The sequence below is a fragment of the Eleginops maclovinus genome, chromosome 19 (assembly GCF_036324505.1).
Source record: "Eleginops maclovinus isolate JMC-PN-2008 ecotype Puerto Natales chromosome 19, JC_Emac_rtc_rv5, whole genome shotgun sequence".
Taxonomy (NCBI): Eukaryota; Metazoa; Chordata; class Actinopteri; order Perciformes; family Eleginopidae; genus Eleginops; species Eleginops maclovinus.
Window position 1 is genome coordinate 19,027,444 of NC_086367.1, and position 26,941 is coordinate 19,054,384.

The following is a 26,941-nucleotide window of genomic DNA, read 5'->3' on the forward strand; positions in this document are numbered from 1 at the left end:
CCCATCATAACAAAGATGGCGGTCCAACGGCAGGAAATAGAACTGCAACTTTGGGATCTAAATATTTTTTTAACGGAATGGTTTTTCATCCAGAGGTTCCGAAAAGACTAAAAGGTATCTAAAAAGTTTCGTCAGCGCAGCAGTAAGTGTTTGTAAAATAACTCCTTTGTTATATTGGAAACAACCCAACAACTTTAGTTTGTCAACGTTAGCTTTCTAGCTAACATCTGTTGCGTAATAACTGTTGCTTAACCTGGCGCGAGTAGCTTCGTTAGCTTGGTAGTTAATTGGCCTAGCATAACACTTAGAGAAAGACAACGGTATTTTATTTTATATCTGATCATTTGATGATGAACTTGACAAACACAAACTCGAAATTAAAAGTCTGCTGGTGTAACAAGGGTTTTTGTTTACCATAATTGTTAAAATAGTACTTAGCAGCAGACACATGCTAATAAGACTAACGTTTGACTGACATTGACATCTATAGACCAATGCAGCATAACTAAAAACAATAAGATGTAATTCTGATGTGGGGGCAACTAATAGTTAAACATTCTAAACATATCTTGTCGTCTTTCAATTTATGTGTGAGTTGTTGTTCAAATGTGTCATTACAGCAAGAGGTTTTTGTGATTTCAAAATCTTTATGTGACATTTCCATGATTGATTTGATGACATTTTCAGGTTTTAACTCATGAATTCTGTATATAAAATAATACTTTTGTCATTTTCATCCATTAGCTTTCGAAAGGACATAACTAAAACACAGCTCCTATACCTCAACACATAGGCAGTAATAACTTAAGCTGCAGGACCTTCTTTTGGCCACTTGATGGCTCTTTTTCACCAGAAAAGACAAACCAGCTGGATTCATTCAGCATGAGGACACAGGTTGATCCTGAGTCATCAGTCTTCATTTACAGGATAGTTTGTTCAGTAGGCTGTTTTTATGACTGGGCTTACTAAGCAATGAGACACAGATTGGCTTACAATATAACATTGTATGTAGGACAGTTGTACCTCTTTATGTGAACTAACGTGCCTGCTCACTTCAGTCAATATGCAAATGTTACGTGTCAAGCATTTGACAGGTTATGAGTTCGCGAGCATAATAAAAAATCAATTCATTTAATTTCATTAATGCTTTTGATGACAGATATCCATTTGTTTTACAGTATAGGCCTCAAGCTAAAACTTCCACCTCCACCCACTCCTACTGCCACACCTTGTGTCGAGTAGTGAGAAACTGGGTTACGTGTCTTGGCAAATCCTTTAATTGGCTCAGAGTCCCCTGTGGCCCTGGAACCTTCCTCTAAAGCAATGCCTACCTACAGTACCTGCGTGAGGGTGTGTTCACTTCACACACTCGGCTGCACTAATGGCATGAACCTGCTGTGGCCCTGCCTCATTTGGCACTGTCAACATGTGGCTTCATCACGCCTCCTCCAATCAGTCACTCGCACTCCAAATATGGAGATTCACAACCTGTAATCTGTTCTGTGGAAGTGTCCTCCCCGAGGCAGATTTTAGGGCCTGTTTTGTGGGAGTGTGTTGTGTACATGCTGTAATGTGTTTTTAGTTTCACCAGGCTTTTCTTGTGTGATTTCATTGTTCTCATTGTCAGGTTTTCAAGTTGCGTAACAGGAAGTGCAGATGGATAGATGTCTAGGGATTAATATAAAATGTGTTAAACAGTTTGACCTCATTCTGACTACATGTTGAGGTGAAAATCCAAACATTTTTAACACATTCACACATTTTTAGCTTCACGTTATGATGCCTAACGTTACATCACTTTCTTTAAACCTTTACAAACTGAACTAAAGTTACTTTTTAACCAAATATTCTCTGGTCTAGCTCAAAACACAAATACACTGAATCTGTTAGTTCCGTGTCAAACTGCCTGTTTGTTTATTCAAAGGCTACCAACGACATTATCTACAATTCACCTATTAATTTACTTTAGCAGTTTAGACCCTCTTCTGTCCTGCGTTATTACAGACCTGTGAACTAACCACGAACACTTTTGGATAGGAGTATAGCAAAAACACTGAAATGGATCTTTGGCAATATTTTGGGGGATCCTAGGCCTGTACAGTTATAGGGAAAATACTTTTATACAAATATATCCTCAGACTTAACATACTTGAATTGTGATATTAAATTTGAGTGTGCAGGTGTGACGGCACGATGATGTTTTTAAGTCTTTCGGACAGTTGAATGTCAGGTTGGCATTGGAGAGTGGTGGGGCGAGTGACGGCGTCATGGTGCATTTGTTGAGCGTCAGTGAGGATGTGTTGGTGGTGGTGGTGGTGGAGGGGGCGGTGTGCAGAGGTGGACTGTAAACTGACAAAATGAAAAGTTCCGTCAAATCAGGTCAAGACCTTAACATTTGCATTTCCACTGAATCAGAGCCGGCGAAGAAAGAACGCTCCATTGAGGGGAAACTTGTTTGACGTGTGAATGGGCGAATGCGTCAGGCCTTCGCCGAGCACATTAATGGCTTCACAGCTTTGGACAGAGTCTGGGTCTTTTGCTCAGATCCTGCTGGAAAACTCAGGCCTTTTTTAGTCACTTTTTCCCCATGTGTAGGCTGCTTGGCAGGCGGGCCCTCCTGCAGTCAGGGTTGGACTCGCAGTGGAGGGAGAATTGCTCGTTGATCACGCTCTCTTCTTCCTCTTGACCTTACTGTACTGTAAGTCTTTATGCTCTTCTGGGAGGCAAACAAATCTTCTGAAGAAGCCACCAACCACCAAATGGGTCATGACACTTCTTTGAACCGGCATGTCAAAGAAGACCCAAACCCACTTTTGGCCAGCTTTTTACAGTACGGAGTGCATACTTGTGTTGTAGTTGAATATTGTTCTTTTCATCATCAAATATGAGGCTTCTGTGGCCAACCAATATTGTGTTGATCATTCTCTCTTTGGGGAAACAAGAAAAGTTTTTGAACCCTTTTTTTATAAACTTTCATCTTTCAAGCATCCTTTTAGACATCTGTCTGCATGTGTTGTGACAACGTTTAACTCATTTGTGTATATTCCATAAAACCAGACCAACAGTTCTCATGTCCCTGTGGATCCCAAGAGGTTACTTTAAATCAGTCATTTCCATTTCCTGTCTCAAGACAAGTAAAATGTGGCAAAAAGATGCCATGAGATGACAGAAAATGTAAATTGTCCATATTTGGGATACCTCTCACTTATCTTCTCAACATGTCAGTTAGTAAAACGAAACATGATATGTGGAAGTGCTCCTAAACCCACAACAACAGGCAGCAGGTTTGTGCCCATTGGTTATTGACAGTTTGCAGATGTAGCGCTGCCGTTTGGTTAACGGTCACAGCTTATCTCCTGCGAGGCTTTTGCATATCGAGAAGGAGCAGCTCTTTCCCACGCTGCTTTACAAGCATTTGCTTCAGGAGTAATTGTTTCAGATGGAAGTGTGTTGAGTGGGAGTTATCACAGCTGCCTCTAATGTAGTATAAATCACTTAACCTGCGGAAGATAAAGTGCTATTACCAAAGCCTTAATTGAGATATTATTGAGTATAAGGTACATCTGACTCAGAGGAGTTAAGAGGGCTGCTGCAGTGATCTACAACATAAACAACTCCACAGCCTTATTTTCCTTCCAATATCAGTTTAAAGCTCTTGGAGAAAAAAAAGCGCTTTCATAATCTCGCAGCATTAAAGCACAACGGATCTAGGCCTGGGGTCAACACGGAGAGCCTGCCAAGAACAACAAATGTTCCCCCGCCCTTTGTGCTAGCTCCTTTCCATATTCAAACTTTGTTGGCAGTGTAAATAATTAACTTATAACATCCTGGATTTGAGTATATCAGATAAAAGGCAAATGTTTTTGATGCCTTGTTTCAGTTTGATTCTCTGGCGCCAGCTGTTTGTTTTGATGCAACCTACTGTTAATATTCACAGAACAGAACAGCATTTGTTTGAAAATGTGGTTAAACTTAGTGCTACATTTTGATGGAAACTTGGCCTGTGAGAGCAATCTAACCCTAGAGAGATTACTCCTCTAAACCTTTCAGATGGTTTTATTTAAACACGTTTGAAGTCCAGAGAGGTTTAATTATCCAATTGTTCAGAATATATATAGAGTCCAGGAAATTAGATGAGCGTTTGTACAGCAGGAGTGTTCTTTCTCCTTCCACGTTAAGCAGGACAAATATTTGTTATACACTTTGTAAACTTTGATTATAAAAAGTCCTCGACTTCTACTTCAACTGGATACACACGCATACAGTGTAGGAGTTTTTCTTGTAATTTATTAGTCTTTTACTTGAGTAAATCATCTGAGTCGTTCCACCACTTATTATCCATCCTGTCCACATTCTTGTGTTTTCCAGGATTATTAACAGCAGCTCTGCTCTCCAGGTACGCAACGTTGCGTGACTTATTGTAATAGCTGCTGGCAGGAGAGAAAATAAGAGCAGTTATTAAAATGAATGTGCTGCTGCTGCTCCTCCTGCAGTCCAGGAGGAGTTTGAACTGGGCTTTGACGCATTGGGACCAACATTTATCCTTATTCTCTGTCAGTGTGTGTGTGTGCGCTGTGTGTGTGCACGTGTCATCCCTGCTTAATCTCAAATCCAGCCTCCTTTCCATTCTGGCCTTTTCAGATGTTTCTTGTGTTGGGCACGGATCAGAGTGTCTTATTTGTCCAGTGCCAGCTTCCCCTCAGCCCATCAGGCCCGGCGGCCCCAGCCTGCGTTGTGTCTGAACATGGTTCTCTAAGCTTCAAACAGACGCCACACTGTACTGGAGCCCCATTCCCTACTTTGAAGTGGGAATCCTTGCACTTAGCACGTTCTAACGTCATCATAGTTTGGTTTTGATGGGATCCAAATGCCGAGGCTGGCTCTGTTATGCTGTCTCCTTCTGAACTACACGCTTTATTCCCGCTGTTTCTCTCCAGTAAACATGACCTTAGACACTGATTTGACCACCTAAGCTGCAGGAACTGGGTGGTGATGCTACCGATGTGTCCGTATGTCTGTCCGCATTAAGAGCAATTAGTCCCATTTAATAATCTCCGGGCTGGGGTAGGAAGTGAACATTTAACTGTACATAACTCAAACCTAGCCACCTTTCAGCAGTAACATTTTCTGGGAAATGATTTCAAATGTTTTTAAACTATTTTTCAATTAAATAAAGTTGAAAGAAATTGGATAAATGAACGTAATGTTTGTGTTAAATGGTTAAATGGTTCTGTTGGTTTTTGTGTGTTTTCATAGCAGCTCAGGATTTAAAAGGTCGTTGGAAGTCTTGGCAGAGGTAGATTAGTATAACAGTTTCCAGATTTACTTGATGGATCAGCCTAGAATTGGGTACAGACATTCATATTTCCCAGACAAACCATCCTACTGCCTTTTATGATACAAACTTTTCATCTAGGGCCTCAGTGAGGTTGATATTTCGCCGATTATGGATTACCTGCCTTGTTGAATCTGCAGTCACGAAGGAAACTAAATAACACTAGTTTATTTCTGTGTGAGTGCGTGTAAGTTTGGAAGGTTCAAGCATAAGGAAACACAAAGCGATGAGTCACATGTTGCTGTTTTGGATGGTTTAAGTCCAGGCACATTTGTCAAAAAAGTTGGAAAATAACATTCATCACGGCTGTATTTGATTGAAATTACAGACTGAATCGAATGTAAGCGAAGCAGGAAGTGGTGGGTGTATTTTCCCGCTCATTCCTGCCTCTGTGTAACTAAGGTCTGTCAGTATCTCTGTGAACAAATTTGTTTCGGGTTCAAATGTTCATCTCTGAGTTTGTGCCTAACCGCATTTAACGGATTACTGTTGCACCAGCTTTCTGTTTACACTCTGGAGAGCTTCGGTTGCTCTCACCTAAGTGTCTGCAAACAATATTTCATAATTCCAACAAGCAAAGATAAGAATCCAACAGTATTACTCACGCCCTTGAGCTAAACTGCAAACGCTTCTTGTTGCATAAGCCTCCCCAGGCATGATCTGCCTGTCATGTTTTCCGACTGTGGGAGAAAGGCTCTCCTGTAGAGGGAAGTGTTTGGGTTTTCCACGAGAAGCTTCCAAGCCTCCCGCAGCAGTGTGGTGGCCGAGGCTGACACAGGCCTCTTGAAGAACTCCAGGATGCCATTAGTTTGAGTGACTGGCTGCGGCTGCGAATGTGTTTGGGTCTCTGTACCTTCCACTCTGAGCAGCAGTGGGCTTTTTTTCCCTACCTGATGGGGGTTTAATATAGAAATAGACCAACAGCTGTGTTACTTCAGCTGTGGAGAAAGTATAAGCACAGTGGCGGGGGGGGGGGGGGTAGCTTTAACTAATTCTGCAATAGCTGATTTGATTGGCTACTTGGGGGCAGCTGAAACAAATTGTGGGCACAACAATGGCCTATTATCTCCCTTTAAGTTTATATATGAGTTCTTACTGCTGTCGCCTTGGTTCTGAAATAACTCACGGACATTTGTTGCATGTCATCACCTCTCTTTCCCATTTATTGACTGTCTTTAAAGGTCCCCTATTATGCAAAATGCACTTTTTGGTGTGTTTTATACATAAATGTGTGTCCCCGGTATGTAAGGAGACTCACAAAGTATCAGAAAATACAACCCTCTTTCTTTTCCTCCTTACTCACATCTCTAAAAACGGGGTACAAACGAGATGATCCAGAATTTCTGCCGATATGACGTCATATCCGAAATGTGGGCCGGCTTTACTTTGAACTCCTGGCAACGTCCCCTCCACGTGACACGTCCCAACCTATCGTCCGCAATATACAGTCGTGAGCTGAATCCCCTCCACAGCACCTCTGTGTCTCTGTGCAGGATGTCTGCAGGAGGGACTGAGAGTTGTTGTTTATATAATACAGATAATGTCTCTGTTCTAGTGGTAAACACTGAGAAGTGTTTCAGAAATAATGCTTGATGTGGTTTGAACATAATATGGGGTTTAATCACAGCAGCGTTTAGCTCAGTATCTCCTTAGAAACTTCTCTCTTCACAGAGAGCTGCATGACATCCAAAGGGGCGTGGCCAGCTTCAGCTCAGCTCAGATTTAAAGCGACAGTCACAGAATCAGCACTTCAGGAACAGGGCTGAAATAGAGGGGGATGAGGCATGGCCACAATGCGTGATCTGTTTGGTATTTTGAGCAAAACACTTCACACATGCATTTTATAGATATCGCCCTACAATATATTGTTGAAATATAGCATAATAGAAGACCGTTAAAGAAAATTACAGCATTTGTATTATATAACAAAGAGAAAATACCCCAATAAAGTGTTTCTGTTTTTAGAGCTTATTTCCTGAAACCAATTGCCTGGTGGGGACAAAGAGTGCTAGGAAATCTCTGAGCGTGAACTAAGAGTGTAAAGACAGATAAACAATGAGCTGAAAGTCAATTAAAAGCTCTGAACCGTTGGGGATTGTGGGATAATTCATTGTTAATTAATCACAACAAGCGGCTGTGCATGTCATTTGATATTGTTATAGTGAGCACCAGCTTTCAATCCTTCCATACTTTTAATGGAGAGCTGTTCTCCTGAAATGTATTGGTACTTTTACAAGCAGAACCCCATCTTCTTCTTCTACGCCATTTCATAGCTTTTATCTCGGTGGGCGAGCACTGCAGTTTCAGAGCTCGGCAAACAGCTTTTTCTCTTTCTCAGTGTTTAGATTTCAGTTTTATATGCAAAACGTGCGCTAGGTCAAGCATGGTGCGTCCTGAAGCGCCGAGGGGCTTGTTGCTGTGGGGATGGCGAGCTGCTGTACAGGGGGCTACAGTGCGGCGGCTGTTTGTGCAGGTGTGCTGCAGTATGACGTCTTATTATGAAATATATAGGCCTTCATAGAGCTTTTGTTTTTTCAACCATTTGGTGTGTTCAAAAAAGCCCCCATTTGAGAGTCATGGAAAACAGTGATTTCCGGCTCGGGGCTCTTCTGTGGTTCTGCCCCCACCTCCATCACCCTCGCTAACTGGTGAAGCTGAAAGCAGAGGGGGCACGGTCAGCGTTTATTTATAGAGAGGCTACTTTGATGTGTGGACTGACAGCTGATATTTCCAACCTCTGAGCTCTGCAGAGTCCCACCTTTGAGCGCTGCCCGGGTTCTGCTCCTCTCAGCGAGGGACAGCTCCTACTGTAGCCGCCACATGTTCATCATCGAGGCAGATGTCTTTATTTGGGTTATAATACTTTGTATCATCAAATCCCTATAGGTAAACCACTAAAGACTGGATACTGATTCACTTTGTTCTTGAATAGTAAAGTAGAAGAGTTTATTTGAATCCCCCACTTTGACTATAACGTTTGACAAAATACGTTTGAAAATAATCATTTATCAGTCCCAGCCCAAGTTGTAGACATATCAAATATGTGTTTGTTATAGAAATATAAAGAGTATTAGTTAAATGTGTTTTATAAATGATCCTTTACTGTCATGACAACAAAGCCATCTCCGTCTGCTGATGAAGTTCAGAGGAATCCCTCGAGCTCTCATGATGGGTTTTTAAAATATTTATTCAAGGTGCATTAAAATGCAAGGTTGGACATGTTTCCTCGTCTACAAAAAGGGTCAAGTAGCAAATAAGCGTAATTTGGCAGCAACAAAAACAACATCTGCTCGGTGCATTCATGTTGATTTTGGCGCAGAGCTCAGAGGGGTTTGTGTAGTCCGACTGTGGCCCTCATGGGAGCTTCTCCTTCCTCTTACCCCCTCCTCCCTTCTCCTCTTTTGCACTTTATGAAGCAGTTAAGTTATTTTACATCATGTCTGCTCCCCACAACAACCCTCCCCCTTTCTACAAATCTCTCTTGTCATTATGAAATAGTCCCGTGCTGCAGTGTTGCACGCCAGCGTCTGGAGGCAGAAAGGCCCCTCTGTGGATGTGGTGTTTGGTGCGGCGTGTTCAAAAGTGTGTGTAAAGGTGTGTGTTTCATGGAATAGGAGAAGGGTGATTGCTCGCAGGTGACTTCAGCACAAGTCGCTGGATAGGAGTCGTTTTGAGTGTGACAGGAAAAGTTTCCAACGTCAGGTGTAATTATGACAAACGGCCGGGGTCACAGCGCAGGTGTTTGTGTAAAAGGCCTGAAAGGAGTACAGATCAATACCAATGCAGGTAGACTATAATGTGTACTCTCATGTCCGTACTCTACCAGAAGAAGGAACGTCTATATCAAAACCAGCAGCTCAGCTTGGCAGTTTTATCAATAAACACTGGCTATTTTATTCTCTATGATACTCCCTTCAACCAACACGACTGAAACAAAGAGTATGAAAAATCACAATTTGTCTCTCTTGCAACTCATTAACAATATTTTTAAAAACCATCGCACGTGTATTTTATTTTCCACTTTAATCTGCAACAAGTGGTCACGATTATATACACTGATTAATCCACACCGCTGTCATCATAAACATAAATATTGGAACAAAAGAAAAAGTCTATAGCCACGACAACAGGCCTGTGTTTAGTAGACTATAGAACTGCTCTGTGGTTTAGTTACGATATAGAAAATTATAAATGAAGTTTGTCATAAACCTCTTTTTCATGACTAGGACGAGAAAGGCTTGACGTCATTAAACCCTGACAATATTGATATGATATTGTCGACAAAAGACAACACGGAAATATAGCTACACTAATTAGTGTCAAAGCAAAAATGAGTATAATTGAATGGCTTTTTGATATTGATGAATAATTGTATCGTCAGGCCTCTTTTATTTTTGTTGGATACTTTCATGAAGCAACATGGTATAACCGCAATATCATCCTCTTTGTTACACGAGTAAAACATTTGATTGATTGATTCAGGAAATTTGAACTTTGCTTGTAAGTATTTCCTCTCCAGTTAAAACTATGAAACACTTTGAAGTTGTCCATGTCAAAGGTATGCAATGGTGGCATTAAATCAGAATGGTATTACTTTAAATGTTAGGTTGACATATTTTACACAAAACATACTTGAAGATAAGGAAACTCTTTACTATTGCTGCTGCCAGTAAATCATTTGAAGCCTGGTTTAGTACATTTTATCTGTAACACTTCCTCTCATGCGGTGCATTAGGCCTACGTCACAAAATCTCTAAGCTCTCACTAGACAGGAATTGCAGAGGCATGATGCGACCTGTAAGGTGAGCATGTGTGTGCGCGATGTGTTTTTTCCTTTTTTCTTAATTGATTCCAGTTCCTAATCGTCTTTAATCCCTATCCATCATCTTGGCAGGCCCTTCCCTTAATCCCCTCTGTGATTGGCTGAGAGCCAGTGGCCAGACAGTGCTCGGAGTTCACAGCCATTGTGATGTAACAGTGGGAACTCACCTGAGGGCTCCCCTTTGTCTCACCGGGGCTGCTTTTGAACTGTTTGAGTCAGCATGCTCTGCTTACTGATTGATATCTTCGGCACACACACAAACACACACCCTTCAACCTTTCATTAGCGCTCACAAGCCTGCTTTAATGTTTGCTTGGGCTGTTCTGACTTGTCAATCACACAAGCTGGCAGGCATTCTCACACAGACAAACAGCACACACACGCACACATGCACACACACACACACACACACACACACACACACACACACACACACACACACACACACACACACACACACACACACACACACACCGACTTTGACAAGTGACAGAGGTGGAAAAATAGGTTGTGCAAACTGGTATTGCAGGTTTTGTGGCGTTCAGCTTGCAGCAGTGAGTGTGAGAATGGCTGTCCAATGGTTGGATGAGTAAGCTGGTCCATTGTCTGTGAGTTCATCACTGACCTCATTCTTTAATTTCCCTGAAAAACAACTTGGTCAGGCTCATATCGAGCCAAGATTAGCAGGTCTAGACAATGACTGTGAAACCAGCAGGATCAAGTGGTGCTGCAGATTACATAGAAGCCATTAATTTGATTTAAAGAAATGAAAAGATTGAGTTGAGCTTCTGTGGAATATAAACTTTTAGTGCAAGCCCACAGCAGTGAGTAAGATCCATATTGGCCTCAGTTGTTTTCCTATTAAGTTGTTCCATTCCCTCTCGTTAAGTATTTAAAGATAATCAGGACTTCAAAAATGGCTGAAAGTTTCAGTGAAACCAAAAAACCCTAAGTCCAATGTTTTGTTTAAAAATCCAATTGAAATGATGGAATAAAAGAAGAGAAAGCTGTGATAGGACTTTGTTGGTTAGCTTGCGTTTCCTGATCATTTCTACACTTGAAAACAAGTCGGAATTTCTGTGTTAGTTTAACAAAATCTTTAAAGTTAGTTTTTGTGTTACCCTCCAACCACAACAGCTCAGAAATGTAAATATGTAATTGATTTACAGCTAACTGGAGTTAGCTTGGAAGATTTGAATTGATTTGAATAACTGTGGTCTACTAAAACCTCTGTTTAAGTAGAAGCTATGGATTTAAATTACCATCTTTTTGCTAAAAAATGTAGAAACAGTTACACCAAAAAAAAGTGATCTTTTGTGAGTTTGACTTATTTATCATTATTAGACCTTGGATGAAGACGTGGCTGGTCCCTGTTTCTGTTGAAGGACAGAGCTACACTGGTGTTACAAAGGTCATAGGGTCACAGGGTTAGGGGTTCACACACACTCCCAACTGCCCCTCACCCTCCCTCCCTCGTAGTGCTGTCCAGTAGGTGCCACGATGTGACCTTGACTGGGGAATCTGGGATGCTAGGAATGTGAGTGTACGAGCACTGGTCCTCCGGGGACGGTGTGAGGCGGATCTGTGACAGTGCGGCTGTGATCTCAGCGGGTCGGGGCTACTGAGGGTGACAGACTGAGCCAGACTGGACCTCGGGTCACTTTCCACCACACGCCCGACACCCTTTGATGTCTGCTCATCCCTCTCACTGACAGTTGGTGCCTTTCTACATCCCACACTGGCAGACCACCCATATCTGAAAAAATGTGGTGGCAGGTTTAAGTTCTCTCAAGAATGTGGCCCATCTGAGCGTCCTCCGGCCCATCTGGACCCCTCTAAACCTGGGAAAACCCTGCAATGATCGCAGTCTTTGGTGTGTGTGGCCCCATCATTGGGGACAGTTGAGAGCCTCTGTAAACTAATTCCAAAGTCTCAATATCATCTAAAGAAATTCACATGTGCTCGCTTGTATGGAGTCGATAAATTCCACAGAGATTGATTTGCACTGTTCTGAGAAGGAATTTGTGCAACTGAAAATTCATTTTGGCTTTGATAAGTTCTTTTCTTTGCCTTGTTTCATACTTGGCAAATACTTGGAACCATCAGCTAAATAACGGGTTGATTGATTTGTTTGTTATAGGTACTTTCCCTTGATTTTTCCTGGTACGTGGATTGGACTACTTAAACTGCTATTCACCGTTACTCATAGGACAAAGTCTTCTTGCACTGTTGTTTATTCAGACCAACGGCAGGTGATTGGCATTGATATGTAAAGCATTCGATAGTGTTTATGAGAGTTTGTCGGAGCAGATGTGAAATGTTAAGGGCTGTTAAAGAAGTAGATAAAGGCAAAGGGCCTGTCGGAGCAGATAAGGCAGGGAGAAGGGTGGGGAAGACGGTTATCTCAAACAATCAACCCGACTGTTTGGGTCATGCACCTGTCTGAGTCAGTGTGACGTTCTGAATCAGTGTGTGTATGTGGGTTTGTAATTTTTTTCTAGATTAACCTGATACGACAGTTTTTGGCCAAGTTTTCATTATTGATGTTTCTTTTACCGTAACTGTCGCTACATAAGGTCCGATTTGTATGAGCCCAAGACTTGTAGAAGCTACACATGGTGTCGAGATCGCTGCATTGTTGTGAAAACTAATCTTGTGAGACACGTTATGTGTTGGTTAAAGTTTGCTTCTCATTAAAAAAAGCTGTGAAGATGTCAAAAGGCGCTGATATTCCAGTCTTATATCTGCCCAAAAGAGACTTTAATCAGTGCGATTTGATCATTTTGGATAATGGATGTCACCAGGGTGCGATTTGTAGGGGGGGATGGTGAGGATTTCCCCCCCTCTGGTTTTCCTATCCCTACCTCTGCTAAATTATTTTTATCTCCGGTGGGGACAAGGATTTCCCCCCCTTGATAGCGATGAATGCAACTTAACTGCTAGCCTACTTAAACTCTTGAAATCTAACGATCTTCAGTGTCTTTACATCAGAGTAGGCTATTCAGCAGCCTTCTGGCAGACGGTGCATATTTCTGAACGTCATCGAACACAAAAACATTGTAACATTTTTGTGCGGGAACTTCGCAGGAAAAACAGCGCTGAACCAAACATGAAACGCGTTCAGAGCAGCATATCATCTTACTTTACAGGACCCATTTGCAGAATTGTGGATAGAAGAGGGCCGAAATGCTGCAGACAATGCCCCGATAGGAAAAACGAAAAAGCCACCACAAATTTGTCACCAGAGCCGACTGTTTACTTTGTCTAGTTTTCCAGACCTGTCCCTGAGTGTTGACAGCACGTTGTGCTATTTAGTGAATTATTTTGAGTGTTTGATTTAAGTTAATTGGAGGGTCTTTTCATGGAGAGCATTGATGCTTTTCTATGGTGCTTTCTGCCTGTTAGTGCGTACGCATGTTTTTGTGACGTTGAATAGAAACATGTATGGGTTATTAAAAGTTTTGCCATGTTGTGATGGGGACTAATCCACGGACCCGAAAAAAGGGCCTGTCTACTTTTTGCGTTTTTTTCTCCCTAGTTATGCAAGTTAAAAGTCCAATGTTCTTGTCTATGAATAAATTAAAAAAAACATCCCCCCCTCTGTTTTTTTGTCAAATCGCACCCTGGATGTCACAAGAACCACTGTTTTGATTCCAAGTCGGTGACAAAATTACAAAACGCCACATTTCAAAACTACCTGGTTAGGCCTAGCAAAAGATTGTGGTTGTGGTTAAAATAAGTTATAAGTCATTCACCTAATAAAGAGTGAAAACCTGGCAACTTAAAATGTGTAATCAGTAATGTAGGTCTAAAAAAAGCATCAGTAAATGATTGTTCAACCACTAGTACAGCAACAAGTAACACCTTAATATGAGTGACTTGTTTAAAATTGGTAGCGTTTGATGTTGGGCTTTACGCTTTGACACCTGCCAGCCAATCAGAAACAATTATTTTCCTTGATATAACAAATGTGTACCCATATGCTTACAGTTTCCTTTACTTAGTTGCTTGTCACTGTATCTTGGAGTCTTTTGTTGTTCTGAAATATGTCTTTTTGGTCAAAACACATGTTTAAATACCCCAAATAATTGCCCTGCTGCCAAACCCATTCATGTTGATTATAGGAAGAACAGGTGTATTATCTCAAACACATAAACTACTGTACTAGACAGGTAATGAGTGGATTATGGTGTGAGTCAGAGGTCATTGTCTGTGACTTTTATTGCCACCGTTGTTTTGTTGTGGCTGTGCCTTTGGTTCTTAATGTGCGTTTCATGTGGTAAAGACGGTTTTCGCATTATCACTGGCCCTTGTAAGCCTTCAGGTGGAGCGTAGGTACCGACAAAATGTTTCAGGCAGCAGTAAGACAATGAAACACAATCCATGATTTGTGATGAACAGACTTATCGAGCACCAAAACACAGCAGTAGTTTATAATATCATGAGGCGGGATTTCACAAACCCTGGAAAGTTATGCAACAGTTTTATCTTTCATTGAGGTGACTCCCAGGGGAACGATGGAAACATGGCATTTGCCTAACTAGGTAATCTAGCAGGAATGTGTTATTGGATGTATTTTATTGGCCATTGATGTATCTGCCAGGAGACTTTGCACTGCTTTATGGCAAACGTTGATCCAGGATGTGCAGACCATTTGAAATAAATAAATAAATCATTTGAGTAGGTATCGTTGTTTCAGGTACTTGTTGAAAGGGTAAAACATCTAGGAAGTCTAATTTAGGTAATAGTTTCAAGGCTTATCAGATGGAAAACACTGAACAGCTGGGATTTTATTACTGTTGCGAGTTATAAAGAGGCCCATCATTTCATCTTTCTTTGATGTCTCTGAAGTTAACATGAGAGATACAGCCTTTGTAAGCCATAGAAATAATCTACCAGGAGTGTGAGCTTGCACATACTGTAGAATTGCCTTGCTCTTTGCCTGAACTAGGGCACTTCTGCATTGAATCAATTTAAGACAGTATTTCACGTTTAGAGCTGATACATTGCTTATCGCTGCCAGCTTGATCATCTCTTTACCCGCCAAAACAGCTGTTTTTAAGCATTCAAAAAATCCCTAGATGGCTAACCAGCTAGTTGGCTAGCACGGTCAGTTGAATTCAGTCTTCAGGTGGACTAATTGACACATATTTTTACAGCTGTTGTTTATTGTTTAAAAGGATCCCCTTTAGCTGTCACCAAAGTGGGACAAGCTAGTCTTCCTGGGGTCCAAACACAAAACATAACAACACACAAGATACACATCGTAATTCACTTAACAATGATAATCTAAAAGCAGTAAATCATTACAAACATCATCGGAAATTATTCAGAAAATGATTGCATTCATGGGTATCACATTCATTATTGGATTCATGTTCATTCATATTGTCTTTCCGACAAAAGTCGTGAGATGATGCAAAGCTTTCGATCAGACCAGCTAGCTCTTTGCGTGATGGATCAGGGGGCGGCGCACACTCTTTATAATTCATACACTGTTATTGTCGCTACATGAAGTCTCAGCGAGGGATACAATTAGTTGTCATTTATTTGCTTTCTTAATCATAGTCATCTAAACTACACCCCTTTTTAATTACAACGTGCTACAACATGTTTGCTAAACTAACCTGTATTAATTGCTTGTCAGTGTCTGTACTGTATATTACTTGTGACCATGCAGCGACAGAATCAATACATTAAAATGCATTACAAGGATCTGCGTAGCTCCGAGAGTTACAGTATATTTCCTTTAAGCCTGTAAGCTAAATAGTTGTGTGTCTTGGTTTTATAAGTGAATTACCCCACACACTGTATATGTTGTTTAGAGTGTGTAAAAACTACCCTCCTGCGTAAAACCAACCCTCCTGTACAAATCCCACATCACCACCACACACACTCGTACACACACCCTAATGTGGCTTAATAGCGGTTTTAAAAGCCTTTTTACAATAATGCTCACTCCGCAGCTTGCTCACAAAGCTGGCAGGTCCGAGCTTGTGATTGAGTCAATGAAAGCATTATGTTCCCAGACTGCAGCCAGAGCCCATAACCTGCTCAACCCACAGTGCTTATGGGCCCATAGGAAAAGCAGAGGAAGCACACACACTTGTTTAAATAAGCACACCAACATTGGCACCTACAACGTACACCTACTTAGACGAAAAACACTTTACATTACAAATAGAAAAAAGTTTCAGGGTTGTGTGGAGTCAAGTTCAGGCCCTCTGAGGTTGTTGATTATCGCTACGGACCAGATTTTCTTTTGGGTTAGATAAGAAATATAAAAAACAGCCTTATTTTAAGTGAGATTGTTATTAATCATAGGGAAACAAATGTACTGCCTGGCCTGAGGGTGGCACCAGGGTAAAAAACGGGTCTTCTGCTTGTAATGACCCACTGCATGGGAGACCATCCCGTTTTCCTATTAAAATGTTCAAATTGAAATACTGTGCTATGCTTTTTATCTGAGCTAGGGAAGAGAGTTCTGCTTATTGATATCGGTTTAGCGATTCTTGATCTTGTGTTTATGAACACTTTTACACAAATAGTATTTATTCATAATCATTTCATAGAGTTTCTGGAGGTTCAACATTAAATTCAGCTTCATTTGGTTGCTGTTAAATAATAATATTCAACCCCATTTATGTTTTTGTCACACAGTGTCCAACATACGACGGGCCAGTAAAATCAGCTTGGTGCTCTATTAGGCTATTGCTCAAAGGAAAAAGAAACATACGTACCTGACTGGACAATCCTATCAATCTCCCCACAGTGATTTCAGCTGACAAAAACAACATTTGCACAGCGACATACAGAAACAACAATAAGGTGTAGTTTGTTTAGGAAACAACCAGTCCAGGAACCTAGGTACCTGATACGTGGCATTCTGATCTCTGTTCTAATTTGAAATCAAGTTTCGGTTCCCAACCCTATATATTAGTATGTTCTCATGCCAATATTTGGACAACCAACGCAACGATAGAACAATGGCTGTCGGATGAGTTTTCAATTGGCATGTTTTGGTTTTGCAAGACTGATGATAACTAACTGAGTGGTTTGGCAAACGAACATGGTGGACCTTTCTACCTCAGATAAACATATTTACTAGGATTAAGAATTATAAGTTAATTGTAAGACTTGGATAACACCACCACTTCTTCCATGCTACCATGCTAATGTTAGCTAGTTAATGATAGCAGCAGATCAACGTTAAGATTAACCTCTAGGCAGTATGAATGTCGATAGTTGAACAAATATTTAACAAAGCGTCGGGCTACATTGCTTTCTCTATAGCTATATCACTATCCTGCAGCTAAATGATTAAGTATTCAAAGCTAAAGGTTTGCTAACAGGCTATGGATAAGTTACAGTTTGATTAGCTCTGTGCAGAGTATCTGGAATATTACCATGGATCTAGAGCCGTAGGATTCCCAGGTCTTAATTCCCGCCAAATATTGTTTGGTTCTGCCACAGGTAAAAGGTATAAGATTCAGGTTTGGACAGACAAAGACTGTTCTTGAATAGCAGATTCAATGCCCAGTGGTAATCCTCATTATAATGTAAGTAACGCTGATTAGAATACACCACTATGAGTAACTGTCACATATTTACATACAAGACAGACGCTCCAATGGCAGTAGGATACACACAACCATGGCACAAAGGCAGGCCCCAGGGTGCGGGAGCAGTCTCAGGTAGATCATATGTCATTGCATGCTTTAATCAGGTCATAACCTAGTTAATGTCTTTATGATATCATCTGCTGCACTGCAGGCGAGTACATGTGAAGAGTATAGAGTGGCAGGGTGTCGTCGTCACACGGGGGGAACCCGGCAGCTCCTCCGACTCGAACCTGAGCGTGGGCGAGCTATCCTTTTATGTAAAGTATACACATTAGCGTCTATGTAATTACAGAACGAGTGTGGCGTATAATTTGAGTCATCACAGAGAGTGAATGAAGGAGAGCCTGGTGTCAGTGCAGTGTGGGAAAGAGGTGTGTATTGATGGGAGGTTTGTGTAGGACACCAGCAGGGGGCAGTAGAATAGTTCCCACAGGACTGTCAGGATGCAGGTCACACTTATCTCCCCGGTTTCCTTCTCTTCCTTCATCTATCTTTGCTTTTCTTCCTCTCATCTTGTTTCCTTTTCTCCTACTCAGCCTCCCCTTCTTCTTCACTCGCTGCCTTCTCATTTTTGTATCTCTAAGGTCACACAATTGAAATATTTTCAGTACAAACACCTCAACTGCTAACCAGATTACTGTACATGTGTGCAGGCCCCCTCACAGAGAGATGTTTCGTAGGCGGAGGATGGAAGAAGTGAGTAGACTACAGTTTAAATGGAGGCATAAAACAGACGTGGGGGTGAAAGATACACCAGAGAGGATATGCTGTGTTTGGTGGGAGAGTGTGTGGGCTGTAGTTGAAGTGGTCCCGTTCACGTTGTGTTGACTTTGAAACACAAGATCACATGCTGAGGGTGGATGGCCAGAAGCGGTGTCTGGCCAAAGCCTCCGTTTTCTCCATGATCGCTGCTGCGGTCTAGGGGAAGCTGAAAAGTGTGATGGGGGAGGAATTTGTCTCTGTTCAGTTGTGGTCATTTATGAGGAGAAGGGTGTGAGTGTTTGTGGCTTTTTGTATGTGTGGGTATTGTGCACTATTAACCTTGAGATTTAGTTTAAGCAGTATAAATCAGATGCTTTACTTAAGTAAAAGTACCAATTAAACAATGTGAAAATACTTGTATATCGTAAAAGTCATACTTCAATAAAGGTGCATAATTTAGCAAACAGTGCTACGGATTTTAGACGTAAAACTATTAAAGGTCATGTATCATCAGTGACTATTCGATTTTTTAACAATGATGCAGCAATTGGTTTGTGACATTTTACTTTACTTCCATATGTTTAAGCTAGTTTCTACTCTTTATACAGGTAGCCTAGTGCAGTGGTTCCAAAACTATGGGTCAGGCCCATATAAAGGGTCACAATATAAATCAGAAGGGTCATGAACTAATAGAAGGACAAGGAAGGTATGCTACACACATTTGAATTCATGCGTTCTTCTTATCCTGTGCTTTTGATGGAACTTCTGAAACAACGAAATACACATTTTAGTTGTTAAAGCCATAAACCAAACCAGTTTGACCCCCCCCCCCCCCACTGTTAACAATATGTTGTGTTTCACATGATTGTCATGCATTTTTTCATACAAGTAACTGGTAGTTACAGCTGTCAGATAGATGTGGCTGAGCAAGGAGCACAGCATTCCCTCGGAGTCGTAGTGAAGTATGAGTAGTGCAGCCGTGTAAATTGAATACATGTACTTCGTTACTTTCCACGACTGAGTGCAAGTCAGTCTGGAGGCACGTACTGTAGGCCTGTCAAAGTTTGGAGTGCAATTTCTCAAAAGCGAGTGGTGGTGCGTTTGTGTCTGAGTCGGTGGGTGGGTGCGGGTGATTTTTTTGGGGGGTGCTTGCATCCATTCCCTGCTGGATGGTGAAAAGTGCAGCGCAGCAGAAATGCATTCCAAGGTGGGGGGAGAGCTGCATGGGTTCCACGACTATCAGGTTCTTTGGCTGGGCTGCGGGTTTGGCTCCATCGCAGCTTAATGGCAGGAAAAGAGGGGAGAGTGTATAGATGATTAGTAGTGAAGGGGCCAAACCAGAGAAAAATGTTTTAGCCCCAACCTTTTATTGTTTATAGATAAAACGCTTTGCCAAAGCCATTAAAAAGGCGAGCAAAGGGGAGAAAAATAACAGCATTGGACCATTAAGAACAAAAACTGATTCACTTTCAGAAGAAAAAAGTGCCTGTTATGTGATGTTCAGTGTGTCTTTGCATGCTGATACATGTGTGTGTGTGTGTTTAATGCGTAGCTGTGGAGAAGCCTGCAGCAGGCCCTGTAGCCGGTCTGACTGCTAATGAACTTGGATCGGGGTCCGTGAGCGTTGGGGCTGAAAGGGCTCTTTCTCCCGCTCTGCCACAGCCACTCAGCTGTCACTAGCTGACCTACAGCTCTCTGATTATGTCACTGTCGCTTAGAAGGCTCCGCATTCATCCATCATTAGGCTACAAGTCTGCACACCCCAATCAAACGGCCCATTAAAACCTTCTACTGGTCCCTTTCAGTTTTTCCCCCGCTCGCAGCTGCTGCTCTGCACCAAGAAAAACCAGTGTGCCAAAATAATCCTATTTTTTAAATCTTATTCTTGGATCAAATAAAGATGAGGTGTAGAAATGTACATAGGAAGTGTTAAATATTGCTAAAACTTAAAGCTCAATGTCACATTTCTGCTCGCTCGTACACCAGAGATCAGCACGTTGCCATTGATTCCGTCAGAACATTTATTCACTACCATACTTTGTCTTCTACTCCATCACCGTATAGAGGCACACATTGAACTGCGTTTACGAGACAGCTTTAATTGCTAGGGACTTTGCAGAATCAGATTCATCGCAAAGATAATTTGGCTAGTGGTTTCCAGTAATTTTTGGCTTGTGAACCCTTCAGCCAAGTTAACACTACACCATTTTCAAAGTGTTGAAATTGATTTACTGTTTACTCTACACAGCTTTCTGTCTTGTAATCGGAGGTCTTAAAGTCATTGTGGGTTTTCAAACTGCATCACTGACCGACAACATGGGGTCACACTCTCACCAGGCAGAATCTCCAATGAGTACATCTGGTCTCTAAACTACATTTTGTCACGAAGACGCTCGCGATAAAGTGACTCGGGTGCAGTCAGGGTTGGTGTTGGAACACACAGTTCACAAAAAAGATACTTTTACTATTTCCTGGTTGTAGATTAGTCACTATGTTGTTGTCGTTCATCCAAACAAGTGCTATACTGTAGATTATTAACCTATATTCATATAAAGACACAGCAAGATCAGGCTTTTGGTCAAAGTAAAACATTTTGTACTTCATGAATCATCTCACGACCTTCCCGATTTACTTTGTGAGTCTTTTGAAGGGGGCTCAACCCATAGTTTGGGAAACGCTGTACTATGCTAAGGATCTACAATAATAAAATGCTGCTGATGCATTAATACAACAAATGTAATAACCTAATAATGCAACATACATCAAAACATCAATCATAACAGTTATTTTGCTCCTAAAGATAAAGTTATCTTGAATACTTTAGTACATTCTAAAAGTATTACTCATTTACATTTACTCAAGTAAGATTTAAAACCCAGCGGAGTGTTTTGACAAGGTTGTGTCAGTTCTTGTTGTTTGAATTGGATCTTAATACCCTGCCCTGCATGCTGTGCGTGTTCGGCCTCCTGGATTCGGAGGAATCCATTGAACGGCGGTCGTCAGGAGCAACAGGCCTTCGGGAGGAGGAGGAGGAGGGGTCTGGTGTCCACCCGTCCACACCTCCTTCTCTCTGTCTCTGCCATCCTCCCCTCCCTCCTCTCACATGGGCTTTGCCTTTGGCTGAACGCTGGGATTCTTTCACAGAGGCTGGCGGTTGCCAAGAGAGAAAGAGCCCCAGAAAAGCTGGGCAAATGTATGTGGGTCACTGCGAGTCAGAAGGGGGCTTTTCATTCTCCTCTTCCCTCCTTTTTTCTTCTCCTTTTTGTTCCTTTGTTCTTTTCGGGCTCTTTGGCTCGCTCCTTGCACCCCAACGAGTGAAAAGTACTTTGATTTGTGTCAATCCCGTTCGTTTTTTCCCCCAACAGGCCGCTAAGACAAGGCCCAATAAGATATGGAGATGTGTCCTATTGACTTATTAACTTCTCTGTGAGTGCACACATCTCTGAGCCTCTCTTTGTGTGTTTGGCTTGTCTTCCTGACCCATGGACAAACAAAACGGCCCACGAGAAGGGGACGGACTCCACTAAAAAGGATCTGGAGCAGATGTTACGCTGGCCTCACTCTCACTTCCTTTTACCAGCTTTCCACTTCTTCTTTCCCTTCCTCTTTCTCGCTGATGGATGCTGAGTGGTTTGAGCTGTTTTTGTGGAAGCCGATTGGTCAGGCCGACTGCAGAGACGCGGGAAAGTAATCCAGTCTTTTGACACGCCGGGGACAGATCAGAAAGACAGCTTGTGCTGTTGGCTTTACATTAATGTGTCTCTGCCTGCCATATGCGCTCCCCCCCCCCCCTCTCTATCTGGCTGTCAACCACTATATTGGCTATTATCGTACAATCAGAAAAACAGCTCCCAGGGAGAGATGTATTTATATTGAAAGACTCAAAGGTTATATTGTCATATGTAAAATAGAGTTGTTGTTGGCAAAGAAATTCCCAGGCTCGGCCAACATACAAAATACTTAGGACATAAAAGAAGAGAAATAGTGCAATATAAAATGGTGCAAGAGACAGCAATAGGTGTTGTTTCTGTAGAATATAAAGAGAATAAATCAGACGACAGTGCAAGTGAAATGCAGGAATAAGTAAATAAGGTAAAACTGAATATAAATGTCTGTACGAGAGAACAAATACTGCATGCTGTAATGATTTATAAATGTGTAGAATAAACACATGCTGAGCTCAGGTGATTGACAGTCTTACGGCCTGTAGAAAGTGTCCCTGAGTGTGGCCCGTGATGTTCATCAGTGCCACTTCAGTCAGAACTTTGAAAGCTCTTCCTGCCGTCACATCGACAGAAGTTTCAGGTTCTTGTTTTTTATGTGACATGTGTCCTCTCATTTTTTCGAGGCAGTGAAAGTGAGTTTGTGCACAGGAGTTCACCGCCTCAGTTCACTGTTTCACCCTCTTTGTGTCTGTAGGCTTCCCAAGGTCGAGAAAGACTTTTATCAATGGGGTTAAAAGTCTAGATATCCCAGATATCCACATCAGAGCGCTTGCTATTATTTCATTAGATTGATATCAGGTTGTGTGACACCACCCTCTTTCTCCCCCGTTCGCCCTTCTGCGGCAGAGTTTCTAATTTCAGCAAAGACAATGGCCTGTCTATCCCGTGGTACTAAGTAAATGTCAGGTACTGTCTACCCTCCTCCTCATCTATTCACTGAAATGCTCTAGGGGCTGAGGGCTAGATATCCATCTACCAGGGTCTGTATGTGTGCTACATGGTATAACTCGAGTCAAGTCAGTGGATCAAGTTTCCCTACATGTATATGGTTTACAACAACTTACACAAGCTCAAGGGTGGATTTCAGATGTCTTTTATTGAATTTGATCAGTGTGTTTCATCTTGTGCGAGCTAAATAAGCAGGGATGTAGGCAGGAATTATGGAGGCTTTTACAGAGCCCATTGGTAAATTATCAGACAAAACCCTGCAATGAAATGATGAGCTTTATGAGCCAGGCGAGCTACCCGAGCACCCCATGTACGCAAACCCGTTGCCATTTGCTGCATGAAGTCTGCTCTGTCTCGCCTTTTCCGCACTATCTGTAGTGTCCATCTATTCAGAGCGAAGAGGCCAGAAAGCTATCTTTTGAAATGAAAATATGAGCTCCAGGCTCTGACCTAAAAGTAAATGTTCACCTCAGTAGAGCTGAAATGATAGTGGAGTAGTAACTCAGTTCTTTTTACATTCCATCATTTCGTGCCACATCACTAATGGCTATTTGATTGAATTGTATTGTATAGTTTGCAGCACATCGCTATGAAAATCTACTAATTCATCTCCTGCACTAGCAATGTATAGTATTTACAGTATTACCACACGGGTATACCTTATGTCAGATCAAGACTGACATTTCTCTTGCATTACAGCAGCTCAATTTGCCACATGATACAAGGAATCAGACATTTAACATTACATTACAATCACTGAAGACAATCTGTTCAATACCGTTTAACTCACATTTTACCTGGGAATCGACAAGTATAATCAGAAGGCGGATTCATGAGAGTTTCTCACAGGGTTGACCTACGATCTCTGAGCAGATTTTCAATTGGTGGAGCAGTTTTGACTTTAAAATAGTAGACAAACACTTCTGTACTCGCTCTGAAAGACCTAAAGCGGCGTGGAAAGTACTCACTGTACCCGTCATAATATTTCCATTTTTGTGAAATATAGTGCACTTATCGTTGAGAATACTACTTTGTGAATGGAAAACAAGATCGTGATGTGATCTTTTTGTACTTTCAGGTACAGCCCAGCGGTCTATAAGTCCCGGATGGAAAAAGAAAATCCTTGTCATCATCTTCCTCCTCCTGCTCCCCCCCCAAAAAAGGTCAGTTAAATGAAAGAGACGTGGCTCTAATATAGATCGGGGTTTGTTTCTCCTGGAGGGACTGACGGCATGTGTTATGTTATATCATTAGGATAATAATTCCTCCGATATAAGACACCTCTGGCACTCTTCAGCCCTTTCATATGCCCCCCCTCTCTGGACATCTGGCAGACATACGCCTCGGGCTCATGGTGAAGGGAGGATGTGGGGGCAGGGATCGATTCCATAACTCTATGGACTCAAAATGTCAGTGTAGTGAGAAATATGGCTCGTTCAGGTGTGAGGGTATTTGTGCCATTTTGTCTGGAGCTTATAACTTGTTTCTTAGCCAGAACTTTTTCCTCCGTAACACTATGAGGGGGAACAAAACAATAAAACTCCAGTCACCTGATTTCCTGCCTCTCATGTGAGCTTTTTCATACTCACTTCCTGCTCGGCTGGTTTCCACTAGATATTTCTAGAAGCCCTGTCTTAGTGGTGATGACAACAGCATGTGTGCCGCAAAGTAGTTTCATGCTTCAGTGTGATACGAACAATAGGTCATACGTATTGTGACTGACTTGTTTATGGAGTCCTCCGATGCCTAATTGGTATCAGACATCATCCGGGGGTCTGCTTGCAAGGATATAGAGACAAAGGAGGGTGGGGGGTGGAGGAGTTATGAAAGAGATATGGGATTAGGAATTCCTGCATGATTTATCAGATGACAGAAATGTTATTGAAAGCACCAGGAGGAAACTTAGAGAGCCACATCACACGCAAAATATGGAACAGCGAAGAGAAGTTTTAGATATCAGAGGAATGATTATCTCCCCAGCTATAGTAAAATGCAGAAACAGCCATACTTTATCACAACTGTGCATTATCTTATCCTTCCTCTCAGCATCCCTCTGTGGCCCTGGCAGGAAGCTGGGCCACCTCCACTGGAGCTCGATTCACATCCCCGGTTATTTTCTTTCCAGTGCTAGTGTCCAGGGAGAGCTTTGCGAATGACCTAGTTTTATCAAGACTCAATAGGGGAACGCGGTGCCAGACAGGTGCGGGGACAGGACACGGCACATAGCGTGAGAGTGGAGAATCCCTCAGTTTCCAGAACCTTTAAAATGAAATAAAAGTACTCTACCATACTGTAAAATACTCCTCTCAAAGGTAAAGCCATGCATCAAGAATGTGATGAGTATTGAAAGGGAAAGCACTCAATGCCCGAAAATGCTCCCTTTGAGGGTTGGGGCACACATGTACAGTAGCGGGAAATAAAGAATTTCAAATAAAGGCAAATTTGTACTTAAGTTCAGGACTGTACATTTATTTGGTAACGTTCCAGCACTGTGTGCGTCTCAGCACGTGATTTGGAAGTGTGGTGGTAACCAGAGATCGATAAATAAAGAAATTCACGAACAAATTCATGTTTGATCGTTACTCCCAGCATTTAAAGCCTTGTTAAGCCAACAGCTCTAGATTTCCGGCTCTGTATCAAGCCCTTTGACAGATAAATTAGAAGTTTATGGTGCATATAAACTAGGGGGGAAAAACGAGATCTGCGGATCATAGCGGGGTCTATTTTGGTCGTTTTGGTATTTTAATGTTACCATTCTCATCAGTGATGTTCTGTTTAATGCTGCAGGCTACACAGCAACCTACCTCATGGAAAATGTGCATCATTACCACACTCGGCACAACAAACATGCCGGCGCACAAGGACACACATTCAAGCAAACACACACACACACACACACACACACACACGCAGGATCCGTTAGTCGAGCCTGACATAAAATAGCAACTTTGTTCAATGCTAGCATACCATTTTTCAAATGTCTGATCCATCACTTCCTGTTTTAGTAAGAGTGGAGGCGATGGGTGCTGGGGGTGAGGCGGGGAGGCGGGCGTTTTTTCTGGGCAGCTCCGTCTAATGAGCAACTCTTTCACCAAACCAGACAGTTTATGGGGTGGCTGCCAGCCTCATTAAGAGCAGCTCTTAATTGCCCTTTTCTAGCCAAAACCCAAAAGCTGAAACATCTGCTGGCCCATGAACCCTGCTCCTCCTCCCCTGTACCCTCTTCCGCCCTTCATTCTGCTATGGCACTTGTTGATCGCTCGCTACCAACACCGCTGACTTCCATAACAACAACAGCATTTAGGCAGCAAGTCCCCCTACAGAGCTGAACAATACACTTACAGTGCCCCATTCTGCGGTATATAACGTGTGCAGCAGGATAGCCATTTAAAAACAAGACGTTAAATAATAAAAACAATAATGTATGACCAATTAAAAAATGAAGTTTTGATTATTCTACTTTAATGGAATTATATTCTGCTGTTGGGAAACAAACAGTTCTATATCACTGTTATGTTCACATATATTTAGTGACCTTTTTATTATGTATACATCTACGCTCTAATGCAGTCCCAAACAACAGTTCTGCCATAAAATGTAGCTTCAGAAAATCACATATCAGTATAGGTAATGGTAATACTTAACATAAATATGTGTATTCAACTATATTTGCTTATTCTTGATGTAGTAGTTAAAGTAGGAGTTGACCTGGACTGCATCCAGTCCTTACTTTTACTTGGTGTTAACATACATGAGGGTTTCTGAGAATTGGAAACACCTCTAAATA

At 41.9% G+C, this 26,941-nt stretch overlaps 1 long non-coding RNA gene across 2 annotated transcripts; it reads left to right on the plus strand.

Moving 5' to 3' along the window:
* Positions 1-9: 9 nt before the first annotated feature.
* Positions 10-25,291, plus strand: LOC134881088 (uncharacterized). Of its 2 annotated transcripts, none has more exons than XR_010167995.1 (3): positions 10-114; positions 24,233-24,317; positions 25,201-25,291. It is a non-coding gene; the product is annotated as an uncharacterized LOC134881088 (long non-coding RNA). The 2 variants fall into 2 exon arrangements; XR_010167996.1 differs by having other exon boundaries at positions 49-142.
* Positions 25,292-26,941: the final 1,650 nt, after the last annotated feature.